General features: G+C 43.9%; 1 long non-coding RNA gene across 1 annotated transcript in view; it reads left to right on the top strand.

Annotated features, from left to right (window-relative positions):
* Positions 1 to 17452, top strand: part of LOC123733192 (uncharacterized) — a 20466-nt gene extending 3014 nt beyond the window's left edge. Inside the window, exons 2-3 of the long non-coding RNA XR_006763649.1 lie at positions 1 to 823; positions 17316 to 17452. The exon at positions 1 to 823 is cut by the window's left edge and continues 594 nt beyond it. This is a non-coding gene — a long non-coding RNA (uncharacterized lncRNA). The remainder of the gene's footprint in view (positions 824 to 17315) is intronic.
* The last annotated feature ends 48 nt before the right edge of the window (positions 17453 to 17500 follow it).

Raw genomic sequence — 17500 nt, 5'->3', positions numbered from 1 at the left:
TGTCTGACAGTTCTGACAAGTGCCTCTAAAATCTCTCCCATATAATGTTGATTTAATATTTACTAAGTTACAGTAGGAAGGACTTGATGATATTAAATTAAATGGAAATATTGGTTCGATCATAGCAGAAGAGGAATTGGGCGAAACTAGAATATATCTTTGATTATGGATCATTTTAATGTTGATTGATTTGACTTCAGAGAGTTATAGTGAAGTTTCTATGGCAGCTGTCTCCTGAGTCGGCGACTTCCTGTTCCGGTTCCCCCAGACCGCAAGGGTGTTTCCGGGTCCCGACAGCTGTTGTTCTGTCAAATGTTTAGGAATTTTGGCTAACGCCTTTTTATCCTTATTAACTTAATTATCCTAGTCTGCTACGAAAAGTCAAATCTTATGTTCATTTGACAAAAGCAGGATTTCCCCCCCAGTCCTTCACACCCACAAAGTCAACTTACCACCGCTACATATTTGGCTATATCGTAAAAATGTATGAAAAACAAAAAAATACAAAAATATGCATTTAATATAAGGTTAAGCGTAAGATTCCCTGTATGGGTAAGGTTTAAAAAAAAAAAACATTTTAATCAGATAAATTGTAGATATAAACGAGGTTGATGACTGCTTTGTGGCTGTGGTAACTAGTGAGCACCATCCGCTCCGCCCTGATAACCCAAACACCGACACAAACCGGACACCGACATAAACCGGACACCGACACAAACCGGACACCGACCGACCGACCTGACGGTTTCCCGAAGCACAAATGGCTGCCACCGGAGTCCTTCCTTTTATCCGGGGGGTAGACCTCTCTGGAAACGACTTCAAAGTAAGACAACAACAACAACCATTATATTTACCTTCCGGACCATTATTCTTGACGGGTAAACGATAGGTAGTTAGCTAACTAGCTGTGTGACTGGTCGGACTGTAACTAGTTAGCAGTGCTAGCCCGGTAGCTAACTAGCTGTGTGACTGGTCGGGCTGTAGCTAGCTAGCAGTGTGACTGGTCGGACTGTAACTAACTAGCTGTGTGACTGGTCTGACTGTAGCTAACTAGCAGTGTGACTGGTCGGACTGTAACTAACTAGCTGTGTGACTGGTCTGACTGTAGCTAGTTAGTTAGCAGTGCTAGCCCGGTAGCTAACTGGCTGTGTGGCTGTGTGACTGGTCGGACTGTAACTAACTAGCTGTTTGACTGGTCTGACTGTAGCTAGTTAGTAGTGCTAGCCCGGTAGCTAACTAGCTGTGTGACTGGTCGGACTGTAGCTAGTTAGTAGTGCTAGCCCGGTAGCTAACTAGCTGTGTGACTGGTCGGACTGTAGCTAGTTAGCAGTGCTAGCCCGGTAGCTAACTAGCTGTGTGACTGGTCGGACTGTAGCTAGTTAGTTAGCAGTGCTAGCCCGGTAGCTAACTAGCTGTGTGACTGGTCGGACTGTAGCTAGTTAGCAGTGCTAGCCCGGTAGCTAACTAGCTGTGTGACTGGTCGGACTGTAACTAGCTAACTAGCAGTGCTAGCCCGGTAGCTAACTAGCTGTGTGACTGGTCGGACTGTAACTAGCTAACTAGCAGTGCTAGCCCGGTAGCTAACTAGCTGTGTGACTGGTCGGACTGTAACTAGCTAGTTAGCAGTGCTAGCCCGGTAGCTAACTAGCTGTGTGACTGGTCGGACTGTAACTAGTTAGTTGTGTGACTGGTCGGACTGTAGCTAACTAACAGTGCTAGCCCGGTAGCTAACGACGTGCTAACCAAACCAGGAACACTACCAGGGCGTTAGCCAGTTGTCAAACTGTTCTGTCTGTCAGAAACACACAAGTTAACTAACTAGCTGTTTGACTGGTCAAACTGTAGCTAACTAGCAGTGAATTACTGGAACACAACTCTCATTTAGTAAACTACAGGTGTAGACTATTTTTCTATCTCTCTGTATTGTTGACAAGGACCGGTCAGTAAACATTTCACTGGTCATAATCCAGACCTGTTGTTTATGACGCATAACCCCGTACACCCTGTACCTGAAGCCATGTGTTATAATGTTCAAACCCAGTTTCTCATCAAAACGTCCCGGGACAGAAAACACCTTCCTCTAATGACTCTCATATGTAATGTAATGGAACTGAGTCAGATTAAAGGGCTTTAGTGATGTCTCTCTCTCTGTCTTCCTTTCCCCCGTCTGGTTGTTAAAACACTGCCATGATCATGTCATTTTATGGTTTAATTATAAAGCCATAATTAACATTACTGCTTGTTATTTATGTATCTTCTCCGTTAGATGTTTAAGCCGACATGCTCAGACAAGACAGCTGAGAAGTATTTCTGCTTGTCTAGTTTAGAGACCTCGCTCTCTCTCTGTCTCTCTCTCTCTGTCTCTCTCTCTCTCTCTCTCTCTGTCTCTCTGTCTCTCTGTCTCTCTCTGTCTCTGTCCCTCTGTCTGTCTCTGTCTCTCTCTCCCATGTGTCAACCAGGGGGTAGATGACATCACCAGTCATACTATTAAAACGTTCTCATGTTATTCTTGGCTTCTCTCTCTCTCTCTATTTCTACAAACAACACGTCATGGTTTTCTGCTGATAATAAAAAGGGGCGGCAGATAGCCTAGAGCGGAAAGGTCGCTTGTTCAAATCCCAGAGCCGACTAAGTTAACCTAACCTGACATAGACCTAGCGTGAGTCCCCAGATCTGTCGTTAACCTGACATAGACCTAGCGTGAGTCCCAGATCTGTTATTAACCTGACATAGACCTAGCGTGAGTCCCAGATCTGTTATTAACCTGACATAGACCTAGCGTGAGTCCCCAGATCTGTCGTTAACCTGACATAGACCTAGCGTGAGTCCCAGATCTGTTATTAACCTGACATAGACCTAGCGTGAGTCCCCAGATCTGTCGTTAACCTGACATAGACCTAGCGTGAGTCCCAGATCTGTTATTAACCTGACATAGACCTAGCGTGAGTCCCAGATCTGTTATTAACCTGACATAGACCTAGCGTGAGTCCCCAGATCTGTTATTAACCTGACATAGACCTAGCGTGAGTCCCCAGATCTGTTATTAACCTGACATAGACCTAGCGTGAGTCCCAGATCTGTTATTAACCTGACATAGACCTAGCGTGAGTCCCAGATCTGTTATTAACCTGACATAGACCTAGCGTGAGTCCCCAGATCTGTCGTTAACCTGACATAGACCTAGCATGAGTCCCAGATCTGTTATTAACCTGACATAGACCTAGCGTGAGTCCCCAGATCTGTCGTTAACCTGACATAGACCTAGCGTGAGTCCCAGATCTGTTATTAACCTGACATAGACCTAGCGTGAGTCCCAGATCTGTTATTAACCTGACATAGACCTAGCGTGAGTCCCCAGATCTGTCGTTAACCTGACATAGACCTAGCGTGAGTCCCAGATCTGTTATTAACCTGATGAATAACAGCAGTGGGGTTTAGAGAGTCCCAGATCTGTTATTAACCTGATGAATAACAGCAGTGGGGGTTTAGAGAGAGTCCCAGATCTGTTATTAACCTGATGAATAACAGCAGTGGGGGTTTAGAGAGAGTCCCAGATCTGTTATTAACCTGATGAATAACAGCAGTGGGGGTTTAGAGAGAGTCCCAGATCTGTTATTAACCTGATGAATAACAGCAGTGGGGGTTTAGAGAGAGTCCCAGATCTGTTATTAACCTGATGAATAACAGCAGTGGGGGTTTAGAGAGAGTCCCAGATCTGTTATTAACCTGATGAATAACAGCAGTGGGGGTTTAGAGAGAGTCCCAGATCTGTTATTAACCTGATGAATAACAGCAGTGGGGGTTTAGAGAGAGTCCCAGATCTGTTATTAACCTGATGAATAACAGCAGTGGGGGTTTAGAGAGAGTCCCAGATCTGTTATTAACCTGATGAATAACAGCAGTGGGGGTTTAGAGAGAGTCCCAGATCTGTTATTAACCTGATGAATAACAGCAGTGGGGGGTTTAGAGAGAGTCCCAGATCTGTTATTAACCTGATGAATAACAGCAGTGGGGGGTTAGAGAGAGTCCCAGATCTGTTATTAACCTGATGAATAACAGCAGTGGGGGTTTAGAGAGAGTCCCAGATCTGTTATTAACCTGATGAATAACAGCAGTGGGGGGTTTAGAGAGAGTCCCAGATCTGTTATTAACCTGATGAATAACAGCAGTGGGGGTTTAGAGAGAGTCCCAGATCTGTTATTAACCTGATGAATAACAGCAGTGGGGGTTTAGAGAGAGTCCCAGATCTGTTATTAACCTGATGAATAACAGCAGTGGGGGGTTTAGAGAGAGTCCCAGATCTGTTATTAACCTGATGAATAACAGCAGTGGGGGTTTAGAGAGAGTCCCAGATCTGTTATTAACCTGATGAATAACAGCAGTGGGGGTTTAGAGAGAGTCCCAGATCTGTTATTAACCTGATGAATAACAGCAGTGGGGGTTTAGAGAGAGTCCCAGATCTGTTATTAACCTGATGAATAACAGCAGTGGGGGTTTAGAGAGAGTCCCAGATCTGTTATTAACCTGATGAATAACAGCAGTGGGGGTTTAGAGAGAGTCCCAGATCTGTTATTAACCTGATGAATAACAGCAGTGGGGGTTTAGAGAGAGTCCCAGATCTGTTATTAACCTGATGAATAACAGCAGTGGGGGTTTAGAGAGAGTCCCAGATCTGTTATTAACCTGATGAATAACAGCAGTGGGGGTTTAGAGAGAGTCCCAGATCTGTTATTAACCTGATGAATAACAGCAGTGGGGGTTTAGAGAGAGTCCCAGATCTGTTATTAACCTGATGAATAACAGCAGTGGGGGTTTAGAGAGAGTCCCAGATCTGTTATTAACCTGATGAATAACAGCAGTGGGGGTTTAGAGAGAGTCCCAGATCTGTTATTAACCTGATGAATAACAGCAGTGGGGGTTTAGAGAGAGTCCCAGATCTGTTATTAACCTGATGAATAACAGCAGTGGGGGTTTAGAGAGAGTCCCAGATCTGTTATTAACCTGATGAATAACAGCAGTGGGGGTTTAGAGAGAGTCCCAGATCTGTTATTAACCTGATGAATAACAGCAGTGGGGGTTTAGAGAGAGTCCCAGATCTGTTATTAACCTGATGAATAACAGCAGTGGGGGTTTAGAGAGAGTCCCAGATCTGTTATTAACCTGATGAATAACAGCAGTGGGGGTTTAGAGAGAGTCCCAGATCTGTTATTAACCTGATGAATAACAGCAGTGGGGGGTTTAGAGAGAGTCCCAGATCTGTTATTAACCTGATGAATAACAGCAGTGGGGGTTTAGAGAGAGTCCCAGATCTGTTATTAACCTGATGAATAACAGCAGTGGGGGTTTAGAGAGAGTCCCAGATCTGTTATTAACCTGATGAATAACAGCAGTGGGGGTTTAGAGAGAGTCCCAGATCTGTTATTAACCTGATGAATAACAGCAGTGGGGGTTTAGAGAGAGTCCCAGATCTGTTATTAACCTGATGAATAACAGCAGTGGGGGTTTAGAGAGAGTCCCAGATCTGTTATTAACCTGATGAATAACAGCAGTGGGGGTTTAGAGAGAGTCCCAGATCTGTTATTAACCTGATGAATAACAGCAGTGGGGGTTTAGAGAGAGTCCCAGATCTGTTATTAACCTGATGAATAACAGCAGTGGGGGTTTAGAGAGAGTCCCAGATCTGTTATTAACCTGATGAATAACAGCAGTGGGGGTTTAGAGAGAGTCCCAGATCTGTTATTAACCTGATGAATAACAGCAGTGGGGGTTTAGAGAGAGTCCCAGATCTGTTATTAACCTGATGAATAACAGCAGTGGGGGTTTAGAGAGAGTCCCAGATCTGTTATTAACCTGATGAATAACAGCAGTGGGGTTTAGAGAGAGTCCCAGATCTGTTATTAACCTGATGAATAACAGCAGTGGGGGTTTAGAGAGAGTCCCAGATCTGTTATTAACCTGATGAATAACAGCAGTGGGGGTTTAGAGAGAGTCCCAGATCTGTTATTAACCTGATGAATAACAGCAGTGGGGTTTAGAGAGAGTCCCAGATCTGTTATTAACCTGATGAATAACAGCAGTGGGGGTTTAGAGAGAGTCCCAGATCTGTTATTAACCTGATGAATAACAGCAGTGGGGGTTTAGAGAGAGTCCCAGATCTGTTATTAACCTGATGAATAACAGCAGTGGGGGTTTAGAGAGAGTCCCAGATCTGTTATTAACCTGATGAATAACAGCAGTGGGGGTTTAGAGAGAGTCCCAGATCTGTTATTAACCTGATGAATAACAGCAGTGGGGGTTTAGAGAGAGTCCCAGATCTGTTATTAACCTGATGAATAACAGCAGTGGGGGTTTAGAGAGAGTCCCAGATCTGTTATTAACCTGATGAATAACAGCAGTGGGGGTTTAGAGAGAGTCCCAGATCTGTTATTAACCTGATGAATAACAGCAGTGGGGGTTTAGAGAGAGTCCCAGATCTGTTATTAACCTGATGAATAACAGCAGTGGGGGTTTAGAGAGAGTCCCAGATCTGTTATTAACCTGATGAATAACAGCAGTGGGGGTTTAGAGAGAGTCCCAGATCTGTTATTAACCTGATGAATAACAGCAGTGGGGGTTTAGAGAGAGTCCCAGATCTGTTATTAACCTGATGAATAACAGCAGTGGGGGTTTAGAGAGAGTCCCAGATCTGTTATTAACCTGATGAATAACAGCAGTGGGGGTTTAGAGAGAGTCCCAGATCTGTTATTAACCTGATGAATAACAGCAGTGGGGGTTTAGAGAGAGTCCCAGATCTGTTATTAACCTGATGAATAACAGCAGTGGGGGTTTAGAGAGAGTCCCAGATCTGTTATTAACCTGATGAATAACAGCAGTGGGGGTTTAGAGAGAGTCCCAGATCTGTTATTAACCTGATGAATAACAGCAGTGGGGGTTTAGAGAGAGTCCCAGATCTGTTATTAACCTGATGAATAACAGCAGTGGGGGTTTAGAGAGAGTCCCAGATCTGTTATTAACCTGATGAATAACAGCAGTGGGGGTTTAGAGAGAGTCCCAGATCTGTTATTAACCTGATGAATAACAGCAGTGGGGGTTTAGAGAGAGTCCCAGATCTGTTATTAACCTGATGAATAACAGCAGTGGGGGTTTAGAGAGAGTCCCAGATCTGTTATTAACCTGATGAATAACAGCAGTGGGGGTTTAGAGAGAGTCCCAGATCTGTTATTAACCTGATGAATAACAGCAGTGGGGGTTTAGAGAGAGTCCCAGATCTGTTATTAACCTGATGAATAACAGCAGTGGGGGTTTAGAGAGAGTCCCAGATCTGTTATTAACCTGATGAATAACAGCAGTGGGGGTTTAGAGAGAGTCCCAGATCTGTTATTAACCTGATGAATAACAGCAGTGGGGGTTTAGAGAGAGTCCCAGATCTGTTATTAACCTGATGAATAACAGCAGTGGGGGTTTAGAGAGAGTCCCAGATCTGTTATTAACCTGATGAATAACAGCAGTGGGGGTTTAGAGAGAGTCCCAGATCTGTTATTAACCTGATGAATAACAGCAGTGGGGGTTTAGAGAGAGTCCCAGATCTGTTATTAACCTGATGAATAACAGCAGTGGGGGTTTAGAGAGAGTCCCAGATCTGTTATTAACCTGATGAATAACAGCAGTGGGGGTTTAGAGAGAGTCCCAGATCTGTTATTAACCTGATGAATAACAGCAGTGGGGGTTTAGAGAGAGTCCCAGATCTGTTATTAACCTGATGAATAACAGCAGTGGGGGTTTAGAGAGAGTCCCAGATCTGTTATTAACCTGATGAATAACAGCAGTGGGGGTTTAGAGAGAGTCCCAGATCTGTTATTAACCTGATGAATAACAGCAGTGGGGGTTTAGAGAGAGTCCCAGATCTGTTATTAACCTGATGAATAACAGCAGTGGGGGTTTAGAGAGAGTCCCAGATCTGTTATTAACCTGATGAATAACAGCAGTGGGGGTTTAGAGAGAGTCCCAGATCTGTTATTAACCTGATGAATAACAGCAGTGGGGGTTTAGAGAGAGTCCCAGATCTGTTATTAACCTGATGAATAACAGCAGTGGGGGTTTAGAGAGAGTCCCAGATCTGTTATTAACCTGATGAATAACAGCAGTGGGGGTTTAGAGAGAGTCCCAGATCTGTTATTAACCTGATGAATAACAGCAGTGGGGTTTAGAGAGAGTCCCAGATCTGTTATTAACCTGATGAATAACAGCAGTGGGGGTTTAGAGAGAGTCCCAGATCTGTTATTAACCTGATGAATAACAGCAGTGGGGGTTTAGAGAGAGTCCCAGATCTGTTATTAACCTGATGAATAACAGCAGTGGGGGTTTAGAGAGAGTCCCAGATCTGTTATTAACCTGATGAATAACAGCAGTGGGGGTTTAGAGAGAGTCCCAGATCTGTTATTAACCTGATGAATAACAGCAGTGGGGGTTTAGAGAGAGTCCCAGATCTGTTATTAACCTGATGAATAACAGCAGTGGGGGGTTAGAGAGAGTCCCAGATCTGTTATTAACCTGATGAATAACAGCAGTGGGGGTTTAGAGAGAGTCCCAGATCTGTTATTAACCTGATGAATAACAGCAGTGGGGGTTTAGAGAGAGTCCCAGATCTGTTATTAACCTGATGAATAACAGCAGTGGGGGTTTAGAGAGAGTCCCAGATCTGTTATTAACCTGATGAATAACAGCAGTGGGGGTTTAGAGAGAGTCCCAGATCTGTTATTAACCTGATGAATAACAGCAGTGGGGGTTTAGAGAGAGTCCCAGATCTGTTATTAACCTGATGAATAACAGCAGTGGGGGTTTAGAGAGAGTCCCAGATCTGTTATTAACCTGATGAATAACAGCAGTGGGGGTTTAGAGAGAGTCCCAGATCTGTTATTAACCTGATGAATAACAGCAGTGGGGGTTTAGAGAGAGTCCCAGATCTGTTATTAACCTGATGAATAACAGCAGTGGGGGTTTAGAGAGAGTCCCAGATCTGTTATTAACCTGATGAATAACAGCAGTGGGGGTTTAGAGAGAGTCCCAGATCTGTTATTAACCTGATGAATAACAGCAGTGGGGGTTTAGAGAGAGTCCCAGATCTGTTATTAACCTGATGAATAACAGCAGTGGGGGGTTTAGAGAGAGTCCCAGATCTGTTATTAACCTGATGAATAACAGCAGTGGGGGTTTAGAGAGAGTCCCAGATCTGTTATTAACCTGATGAATAACAGCAGTGGGGGTTTAGAGAGAGTCCCAGATCTGTTATTAACCTGATGAATAACAGCAGTGGGGGTTTAGAGAGAGTCCCAGATCTGTTATTAACCTGATGAATAACAGCAGTGGGGGTTTAGAGAGAGTCCCAGATCTGTTATTAACCTGATGAATAACAGCAGTGGGGGTTTAGAGAGAGTCCCAGATCTGTTATTAACCTGATGAATAACAGCAGTGGGGGGTTTAGAGAGAGTCCCAGATCTGTTATTAACCTGATGAATAACAGCAGTGGGGTTTAGAGAGAGTCCCAGATCTGTTATTAACCTGATGAATAACAGCAGTGGGGGTTTAGAGAGAGTCCCAGATCTGTTATTAACCTGATGAATAACAGCAGTGGGGGTTTAGAGAGAGTCCCAGATCTGTTATTAACCTGATGAATAACAGCAGTGGGGGTTTAGAGAGAGTCCCAGATCTGTTATTAACCTGATGAATAACAGCAGTGGGGGTTTAGAGAGAGTCCCAGATCTGTTATTAACCTGATGAATAACAGCAGTGGGGGTTTAGAGAGAGTCCCAGATCTGTTATTAACCTGATGAATAACAGCAGTGGGGGTTTAGAGAGAGTCCCAGATCTGTTATTAACCTGATGAATAACAGCAGTGGGGGTTTAGAGAGAGTCCCAGATCTGTTATTAACCTGATGAATAACAGCAGTGGGGGTTTAGAGAGAGTCCCAGATCTGTTATTAACCTGATGAATAACAGCAGTGGGGGTTTAGAGAGAGTCCCAGATCTGTTATTAACCTGATGAATAACAGCAGTGGGGGTTTAGAGAGAGTCCCAGATCTGTTATTAACCTGATGAATAACAGCAGTGGGGGGTTTAGAGAGAGTCCCAGATCTGTTATTAACCTGATGAATAACAGCAGTGGGGGTTTAGAGAGAGTCCCAGATCTGTTATTAACCTGATGAATAACAGCAGTGGGGGTTTAGAGAGAGTCCCAGATCTGTTATTAACCTGATGAATAACAGCAGTGGGGGTTTAGAGAGAGTCCCAGATCTGTTATTAACCTGATGAATAACAGCAGTGGGGGTTTAGAGAGAGTCCCAGATCTGTTATTAACCTGATGAATAACAGCAGTGGGGGTTTAGAGAGAGTCCCAGATCTGTTATTAACCTGATGAATAACAGCAGTGGGGGTTTAGAGAGAGTCCCAGATCTGTTATTAACCTGATGAATAACAGCAGTGGGGGTTTAGAGAGAGTCCCAGATCTGTTATTAACCTGATGAATAACAGCAGTGGGGGTTTAGAGAGAGTCCCAGATCTGTTATTAACCTGATGAATAACAGCAGTGGGGGTTTAGAGAGAGTCCCAGATCTGTTATTAACCTGATGAATAACAGCAGTGGGGGTTTAGAGAGAGTCCCAGATCTGTTATTAACCTGATGAATAACAGCAGTGGGGGTTTAGAGAGAGTCCCAGATCTGTTATTAACCTGATGAATAACAGCAGTGGGGGGTTTAGAGAGAGTCCCAGATCTGTTATTAACCTGATGAATAACAGCAGTGGGGGTTTAGAGAGAGTCCCAGATCTGTTATTAACCTGATGAATAACAGCAGTGGGGGTTTAGAGAGAGTCCCAGATCTGTTATTAACCTGATGAATAACAGCAGTGGGGGTTTAGAGAGAGTCCCAGATCTGTTATTAACCTGATGAATAACAGCAGTGGGGGTTTAGAGAGAGTCCCAGATCTGTTATTAACCTGATGAATAACAGCAGTGGGGGTTTAGAGAGAGTCCCAGATCTGTTATTAACCTGATGAATAACAGCAGTGGGGGTTTAGAGAGAGTCCCAGATCTGTTATTAACCTGATGAATAACAGCAGTGGGGGTTTAGAGAGAGTCCCAGATCTGTTATTAACCTGATGAATAACAGCAGTGGGGGTTTAGAGAGAGTCCCAGATCTGTTATTAACCTGATGAATAACAGCAGTGGGGGTTTAGAGAGAGTCCCAGATCTGTTATTAACCTGATGAATAACAGCAGTGGGGGTTTAGAGAGAGTCCCAGATCTGTTATTAACCTGATGAATAACAGCAGTGGGGGTTTAGAGAGAGTCCCAGATCTGTTATTAACCTGATGAATAACAGCAGTGGGGGTTTAGAGAGAGTCCCAGATCTGTTATTAACCTGATGAATAACAGCAGTGGGGGTTTAGAGAGAGTCCCAGATCTGTTATTAACCTGATGAATAACAGCAGTGGGGGTTTAGAGAGAGTCCCAGATCTGTTATTAACCTGATGAATAACAGCAGTGGGGGTTTAGAGAGAGTCCCAGATCTGTTATTAACCTGATGAATAACAGCAGTGGGGGTTTAGAGAGAGTCCCAGATCTGTTATTAACCTGATGAATAACAGCAGTGGGGGTTTAGAGAGAGTCCCAGATCTGTTATTAACCTGATGAATAACAGCAGTGGGGGTTTAGAGAGAGTCCCAGATCTGTTATTAACCTGATGAATAACAGCAGTGGGGGTTTAGAGAGAGTCCCAGATCTGTTATTAACCTGATGAATAACAGCAGTGGGGGTTTAGAGAGAGTCCCAGATCTGTTATTAACCTGATGAATAACAGCAGTGGGGGTTTAGAGAGAGTCCCAGATCTGTTATTAACCTGATGAATAACAGCAGTGGGGTTTAGAGAGAGTCCCAGATCTGTTATTAACCTGATGAATAACAGCAGTGGGGGTTTAGAGAGAGTCCCAGATCTGTTATTAACCTGATGAATAACAGCAGTGGGGGGTTTAGAGAGAGTCCCAGATCTGTTATTAACCTGATGAATAACAGCAGTGGGGGTTTAGAGAGAGTCCCAGATCTGTTATTAACCTGATGAATAACAGCAGTGGGGGTTTAGAGAGAGTCCCAGATCTGTTATTAACCTGATGAATAACAGCAGTGGGGGTTTAGAGAGAGTCCCAGATCTGTTATTAACCTGATGAATAACAGCAGTGGGGGTTTAGAGAGAGTCCCAGATCTGTTATTAACCTGATGAATAACAGCAGTGGGGTTTAGAGAGAGTCCCAGATCTGTTATTAACCTGATGAATAACAGCAGTGGGGGTTTAGAGAGAGTCCCAGATCTGTTATTAACCTGATGAATAACAGCAGTGGGGGTTTAGAGAGAGTCCCAGATCTGTTATTAACCTGATGAATAACAGCAGTGGGGGTTTAGAGAGAGTCCCAGATCTGTTATTAACCTGATGAATAACAGCAGTGGGGGTTTAGAGAGAGTCCCAGATCTGTTATTAACCTGATGAATAACAGCAGTGGGGGTTTAGAGAGAGTCCCAGATCTGTTATTAACCTGATGAATAACAGCAGTGGGGGTTTAGAGAGAGTCCCAGATCTGTTATTAACCTGATGAATAACAGCAGTGGGGGTTTAGAGAGAGTCCCAGATCTGTTATTAACCTGATGAATAACAGCAGTGGGGGTTTAGAGAGAGTCCCAGATCTGTTATTAACCTGATGAATAACAGCAGTGGGGGTTTAGAGAGAGTCCCAGATCTGTTATTAACCTGATGAATAACAGCAGTGGGGTTTAGAGAGAGTCCCAGATCTGTTATTAACCTGATGAATAACAGCAGTGGGGGTTTAGAGAGAGTCCCAGATCTGTTATTAACCTGATGAATAACAGCAGTGGGGGTTTAGAGAGAGTCCCAGATCTGTTATTAACCTGATGAATAACAGCAGTGGGGGTTTAGAGAGAGTCCCAGATCTGTTATTAACCTGATGAATAACAGCAGTGGGGTTTAGAGAGAGTCCCAGATCTGTTATTAACCTGATGAATAACAGCAGTGGGGTTTAGAGAGAGTCCCAGATCTGTTATTAACCTGATGAATAACAGCAGTGGGGGTTTAGAGAGAGTCCCAGATCTGTTATTAACCTGATGAATAACAGCAGTGGGGGTTTAGAGAGAGTCCCAGATCTGTTATTAACCTGATGAATAACAGCAGTGGGGGTTTAGAGAGAGTCCCAGATCTGTTATTAACCTGATGAATAACAGCAGTGGGGGTTTAGAGAGAGTCCCAGATCTGTTATTAACCTGATGAATAACAGCAGTGGGGGTTTAGAGAGAGTCCCAGATCTGTTATTAACCTGATGAATAACAGCAGTGGGGGTTTAGAGAGAGTCCCAGATCTGTTATTAACCTGATGAATAACAGCAGTGGGGGTTTAGAGAGAGTCCCAGATCTGTTATTAACCTGATGAATAACAGCAGTGGGGGTTTAGAGAGAGTCCCAGATCTGTTATTAACCTGATGAATAACAGCAGTGGGGGTTTAGAGAGAGTCCCAGATCTGTTATTAACCTGATGAATAACAGCAGTGGGGGTTTAGAGAGAGTCCCAGATCTGTTATTAACCTGATGAATAACAGCAGTGGGGGTTTAGAGAGAGTCCCAGATCTGTTATTAACCTGATGAATAACAGCAGTGGGGGTTTAGAGAGAGTCCCAGATCTGTTATTAACCTGATGAATAACAGCAGTGGGGGTTTAGAGAGAGTCCCAGATCTGTTATTAACCTGATGAATAACAGCAGTGGGGGTTTAGAGAGAGTCCCAGATCTGTTATTAACCTGATGAATAACAGCAGTGGGGGTTTAGAGAGAGTCCCAGATCTGTTATTAACCTGATGAATAACAGCAGTGGGGGTTTAGAGAGAGTCCCAGATCTGTTATTAACCTGATGAATAACAGCAGTGGGGGTTTAGAGAGAGTCCCAGATCTGTTATTAACCTGATGAATAACAGCAGTGGGGTTTAGAGAGAGTCCCAGATCTGTTATTAACCTGATGAATAACAGCAGTGGGGGTTTAGAGAGAGTCCCAGATCTGTTATTAACCTGATGAATAACAGCAGTGGGGGTTTAGAGAGAGTCCCAGATCTGTTATTAACCTGATGAATAACAGCAGTGGGGTTTAGAGAGAGTCCCAGATCTGTTATTAACCTGATGAATAACAGCAGTGGGGGTTTAGAGAGAGTCCCAGATCTGTTATTAACCTGATGAATAACAGCAGTGGGGTTTAGAGAGAGTCCCAGATCTGTTATTAACCTGATGAATAACAGCAGTGGGGGTTTAGAGAGAGTCCCAGATCTGTTATTAACCTGATGAATAACAGCAGTGGGGGTTTAGAGAGAGTCCCAGATCTGTTATTAACCTGATGAATAACAGCAGTGGGGGTTTAGAGAGAGTCCCAGATCTGTTATTAACCTGATGAATAACAGCAGTGGGGGTTTAGAGAGAGTCCCAGATCTGTTATTAACCTGATGAATAACAGCAGTGGGGGTTTAGAGAGAGTCCCAGATCTGTTATTAACCTGATGAATAACAGCAGTGGGGGTTTAGAGAGAGTCCCAGATCTGTTATTAACCTGATGAATAACAGCAGTGGGGGTTTAGAGAGAGTCCCAGATCTGTTATTAACCTGATGAATAACAGCAGTGGGGGTTTAGAGAGAGTCCCAGATCTGTTATTAACCTGATGAATAACAGCAGTGGGGGTTTAGAGAGAGTCCCAGATCTGTTATTAACCTGATGAATAACAGCAGTGGGGTTTAGAGAGAGTCCCAGATCTGTTATTAACCTGATGAATAACAGCAGTGGGGTTTAGAGAGAGTCCCAGATCTGTTATTAACCTGATGAATAACAGCAGTGGGGGTTTAGAGAGAGTCCCAGATCTGTTATTAACCTGATGAATAACAGCAGTGGGGGTTTAGAGAGAGTCCCAGATCTGTTATTAACCTGATGAATAACAGCAGTGGGGGTTTAGAGAGAGTCCCAGATCTGTTATTAACCTGATGAATAACAGCAGTGGGGGTTTAGAGAGAGTCCCAGATCTGTTATTAACCTGATGAATAACAGCAGTGGGGGTTTAGAGAGAGTCCCAGATCTGTTATTAACCTGATGAATAACAGCAGTGGGGGTTTAGAGAGAGTCCCAGATCTGTTATTAACCTGATGAATAACAGCAGTGGGGTTTAGAGAGAGTCCCAGATCTGTTATTAACCTGATGAATAACAGCAGTGGGGGTTTAGAGAGAGTCCCAGATCTGTTATTAACCTGATGAATAACAGCAGTGGGGGTTTAGAGAGAGTCCCAGATCTGTTATTAACCTGATGAATAACAGCAGTGGGGGTTTAGAGAGAGTCCCAGATCTGTTATTAACCTGATGAATAACAGCAGTGGGGGTTTAGAGAGAGTCCCAGATCTGTTATTAACCTGATGAATAACAGCAGTGGGGGTTTAGAGAGAGTCCCAGATCTGTTATTAACCTGATGAATAACAGCAGTGGGGGTTTAGAGAGAGTCCCAGATCTGTTATTAACCTGATGAATAACAGCAGTGGGGGTTTAGAGAGAGTCCCAGATCTGTTATTAACCTGATGAATAACAGCAGTGGGGGTTTAGAGAGAGTCCCAGATCTGTTATTAACCTGATGAATAACAGCAGTGGGGGTTTAGAGAGAGTCCCAGATCTGTTATTAACCTGATGAATAACAGCAGTGGGGGGTTTAGAGAGAGTCCCAGATCTGTTATTAACCTGATGAATAACAGCAGTGGGGTTTAGAGAGAGTCCCAGATCTGTTATTAACCTGATGAATAACAGCAGTGGGGGTTTAGAGAGAGTCCCAGATCTGTTATTAACCTGATGAATAACAGCAGTGGGGGTTTAGAGAGAGTCCCAGATCTGTTATTAACCTGATGAATAACAGCAGTGGGGGTTTAGAGAGAGTCCCAGATCTGTTATTAACCTGATGAATAACAGCAGTGGGGGTTTAGAGAGAGTCCCAGATCTGTTATTAACCTGATGAATAACAGCAGTGGGGGTTTAGAGAGAGTCCCAGATCTGTTATTAACCTGATGAATAACAGCAGTGGGGGTTTAGAGAGAGTCCCAGATCTGTTATTAACCTGATGAATAACAGCAGTGGGGGTTTAGAGAGAGTCCCAGATCTGTTATTAACCTGATGAATAACAGCAGTGGGGGTTTAGAGAGAGTCCCAGATCTGTTATTAACCTGATGAATAACAGCAGTGGGGGTTTAGAGAGAGTCCCAGATCTGTTATTAACCTGATGAATAACAGCAGTGGGGGTTTAGAGAGAGTCCCAGATCTGTTATTAACCTGATGAATAACAGCAGTGGGGTTTAGAGAGAGTCCCAGATCTGTTATTAACCTGATGAATAACAGCAGTGGGGTTTAGAGAGAGTCCCAGATCTGTTATTAACCTGATGAATAACAGCAGTGGGGGTTTAGAGAGAGTCCCAGATCTGTTATTAACCTGATGAATAACAGCAGTGGGGGTTTAGAGAGAGTCCCAGATCTGTTATTAACCTGATGAATAACAGCAGTGGGGGTTTAGAGAGAGTCCCAGATCTGTTATTAACCTGATGAATAACAGCAGTGGGGGGTTTAGAGAGAGTCCCAGATCTGTTATTAACCTGATGAATAACAGCAGTGGGGGTTTAGAGAGAGTCCCAGATCTGTTATTAACCTGATGAATAACAGCAGTGGGGGTTTAGAGAGAGTCCCAGATCTGTTATTAACCTGATGAATAACAGCAGTGGGGGTTTAGAGAGAGTCCCAGATCTGTTATTAACCTGATGAATAACAGCAGTGGGGGTTTAGAGAGAGTCCCAGATCTGTTATTAACCTGATGAATAACAGCAGTGGGGGTTTAGAGAGAGTCCCAGATCTGTTATTAACCTGATGAATAACAGCAGTGGGGGTTTAGAGAGAGTCCCAGATCTGTTATTAACCTGATCTGTAGTGTGTTGGCCCCTAACCCTGTCTGGGTTTCTCCCTCTCTCTCTCTCTCTCTTCCTCATCCCCTCTCTTCTCCTATTTTCCTTTCTCTCTTCCTCTCTCTTCCTCTCTCTTCCTCATCCCCTCTCTTCCTCTCTCTTCCTCTTGCTCGCTCTCTCTTCCCCTCTCTCTCTCTCTCTCTCTCAATTCAATTCAAGGGGTTTTATTGACATGGGAAACATATGTTAACAAAGCAAGTGAAGTAGATAATATACAAAAGTGAACAGTCTCTCCCCCCTCCCCCCAGGGAGGTTACTTCCCCTGAGCACGTCAAGTCTATGAGCAGTCTGAGATGGCTGAAACTCAACAGGACGGGTCTGTGTTACCTGCCAGAGGAAGTGGCTGCACTGCAGAAACTGGTGAGTACAGACTGATGTGTAGGTCTATAGACTACCTGGTTACACATAGTAGTAGGTCTATAGACTACCTGGT

The sequence above is a fragment of the Salmo salar genome, unplaced genomic scaffold, assembly GCF_905237065.1.
Source record: "Salmo salar unplaced genomic scaffold, Ssal_v3.1, whole genome shotgun sequence".
NCBI lineage: Eukaryota > Metazoa > Chordata > Actinopteri > Salmoniformes > Salmonidae > Salmo > Salmo salar.
This window is presented reverse-complemented; position numbering and strand designations above follow the sequence as displayed.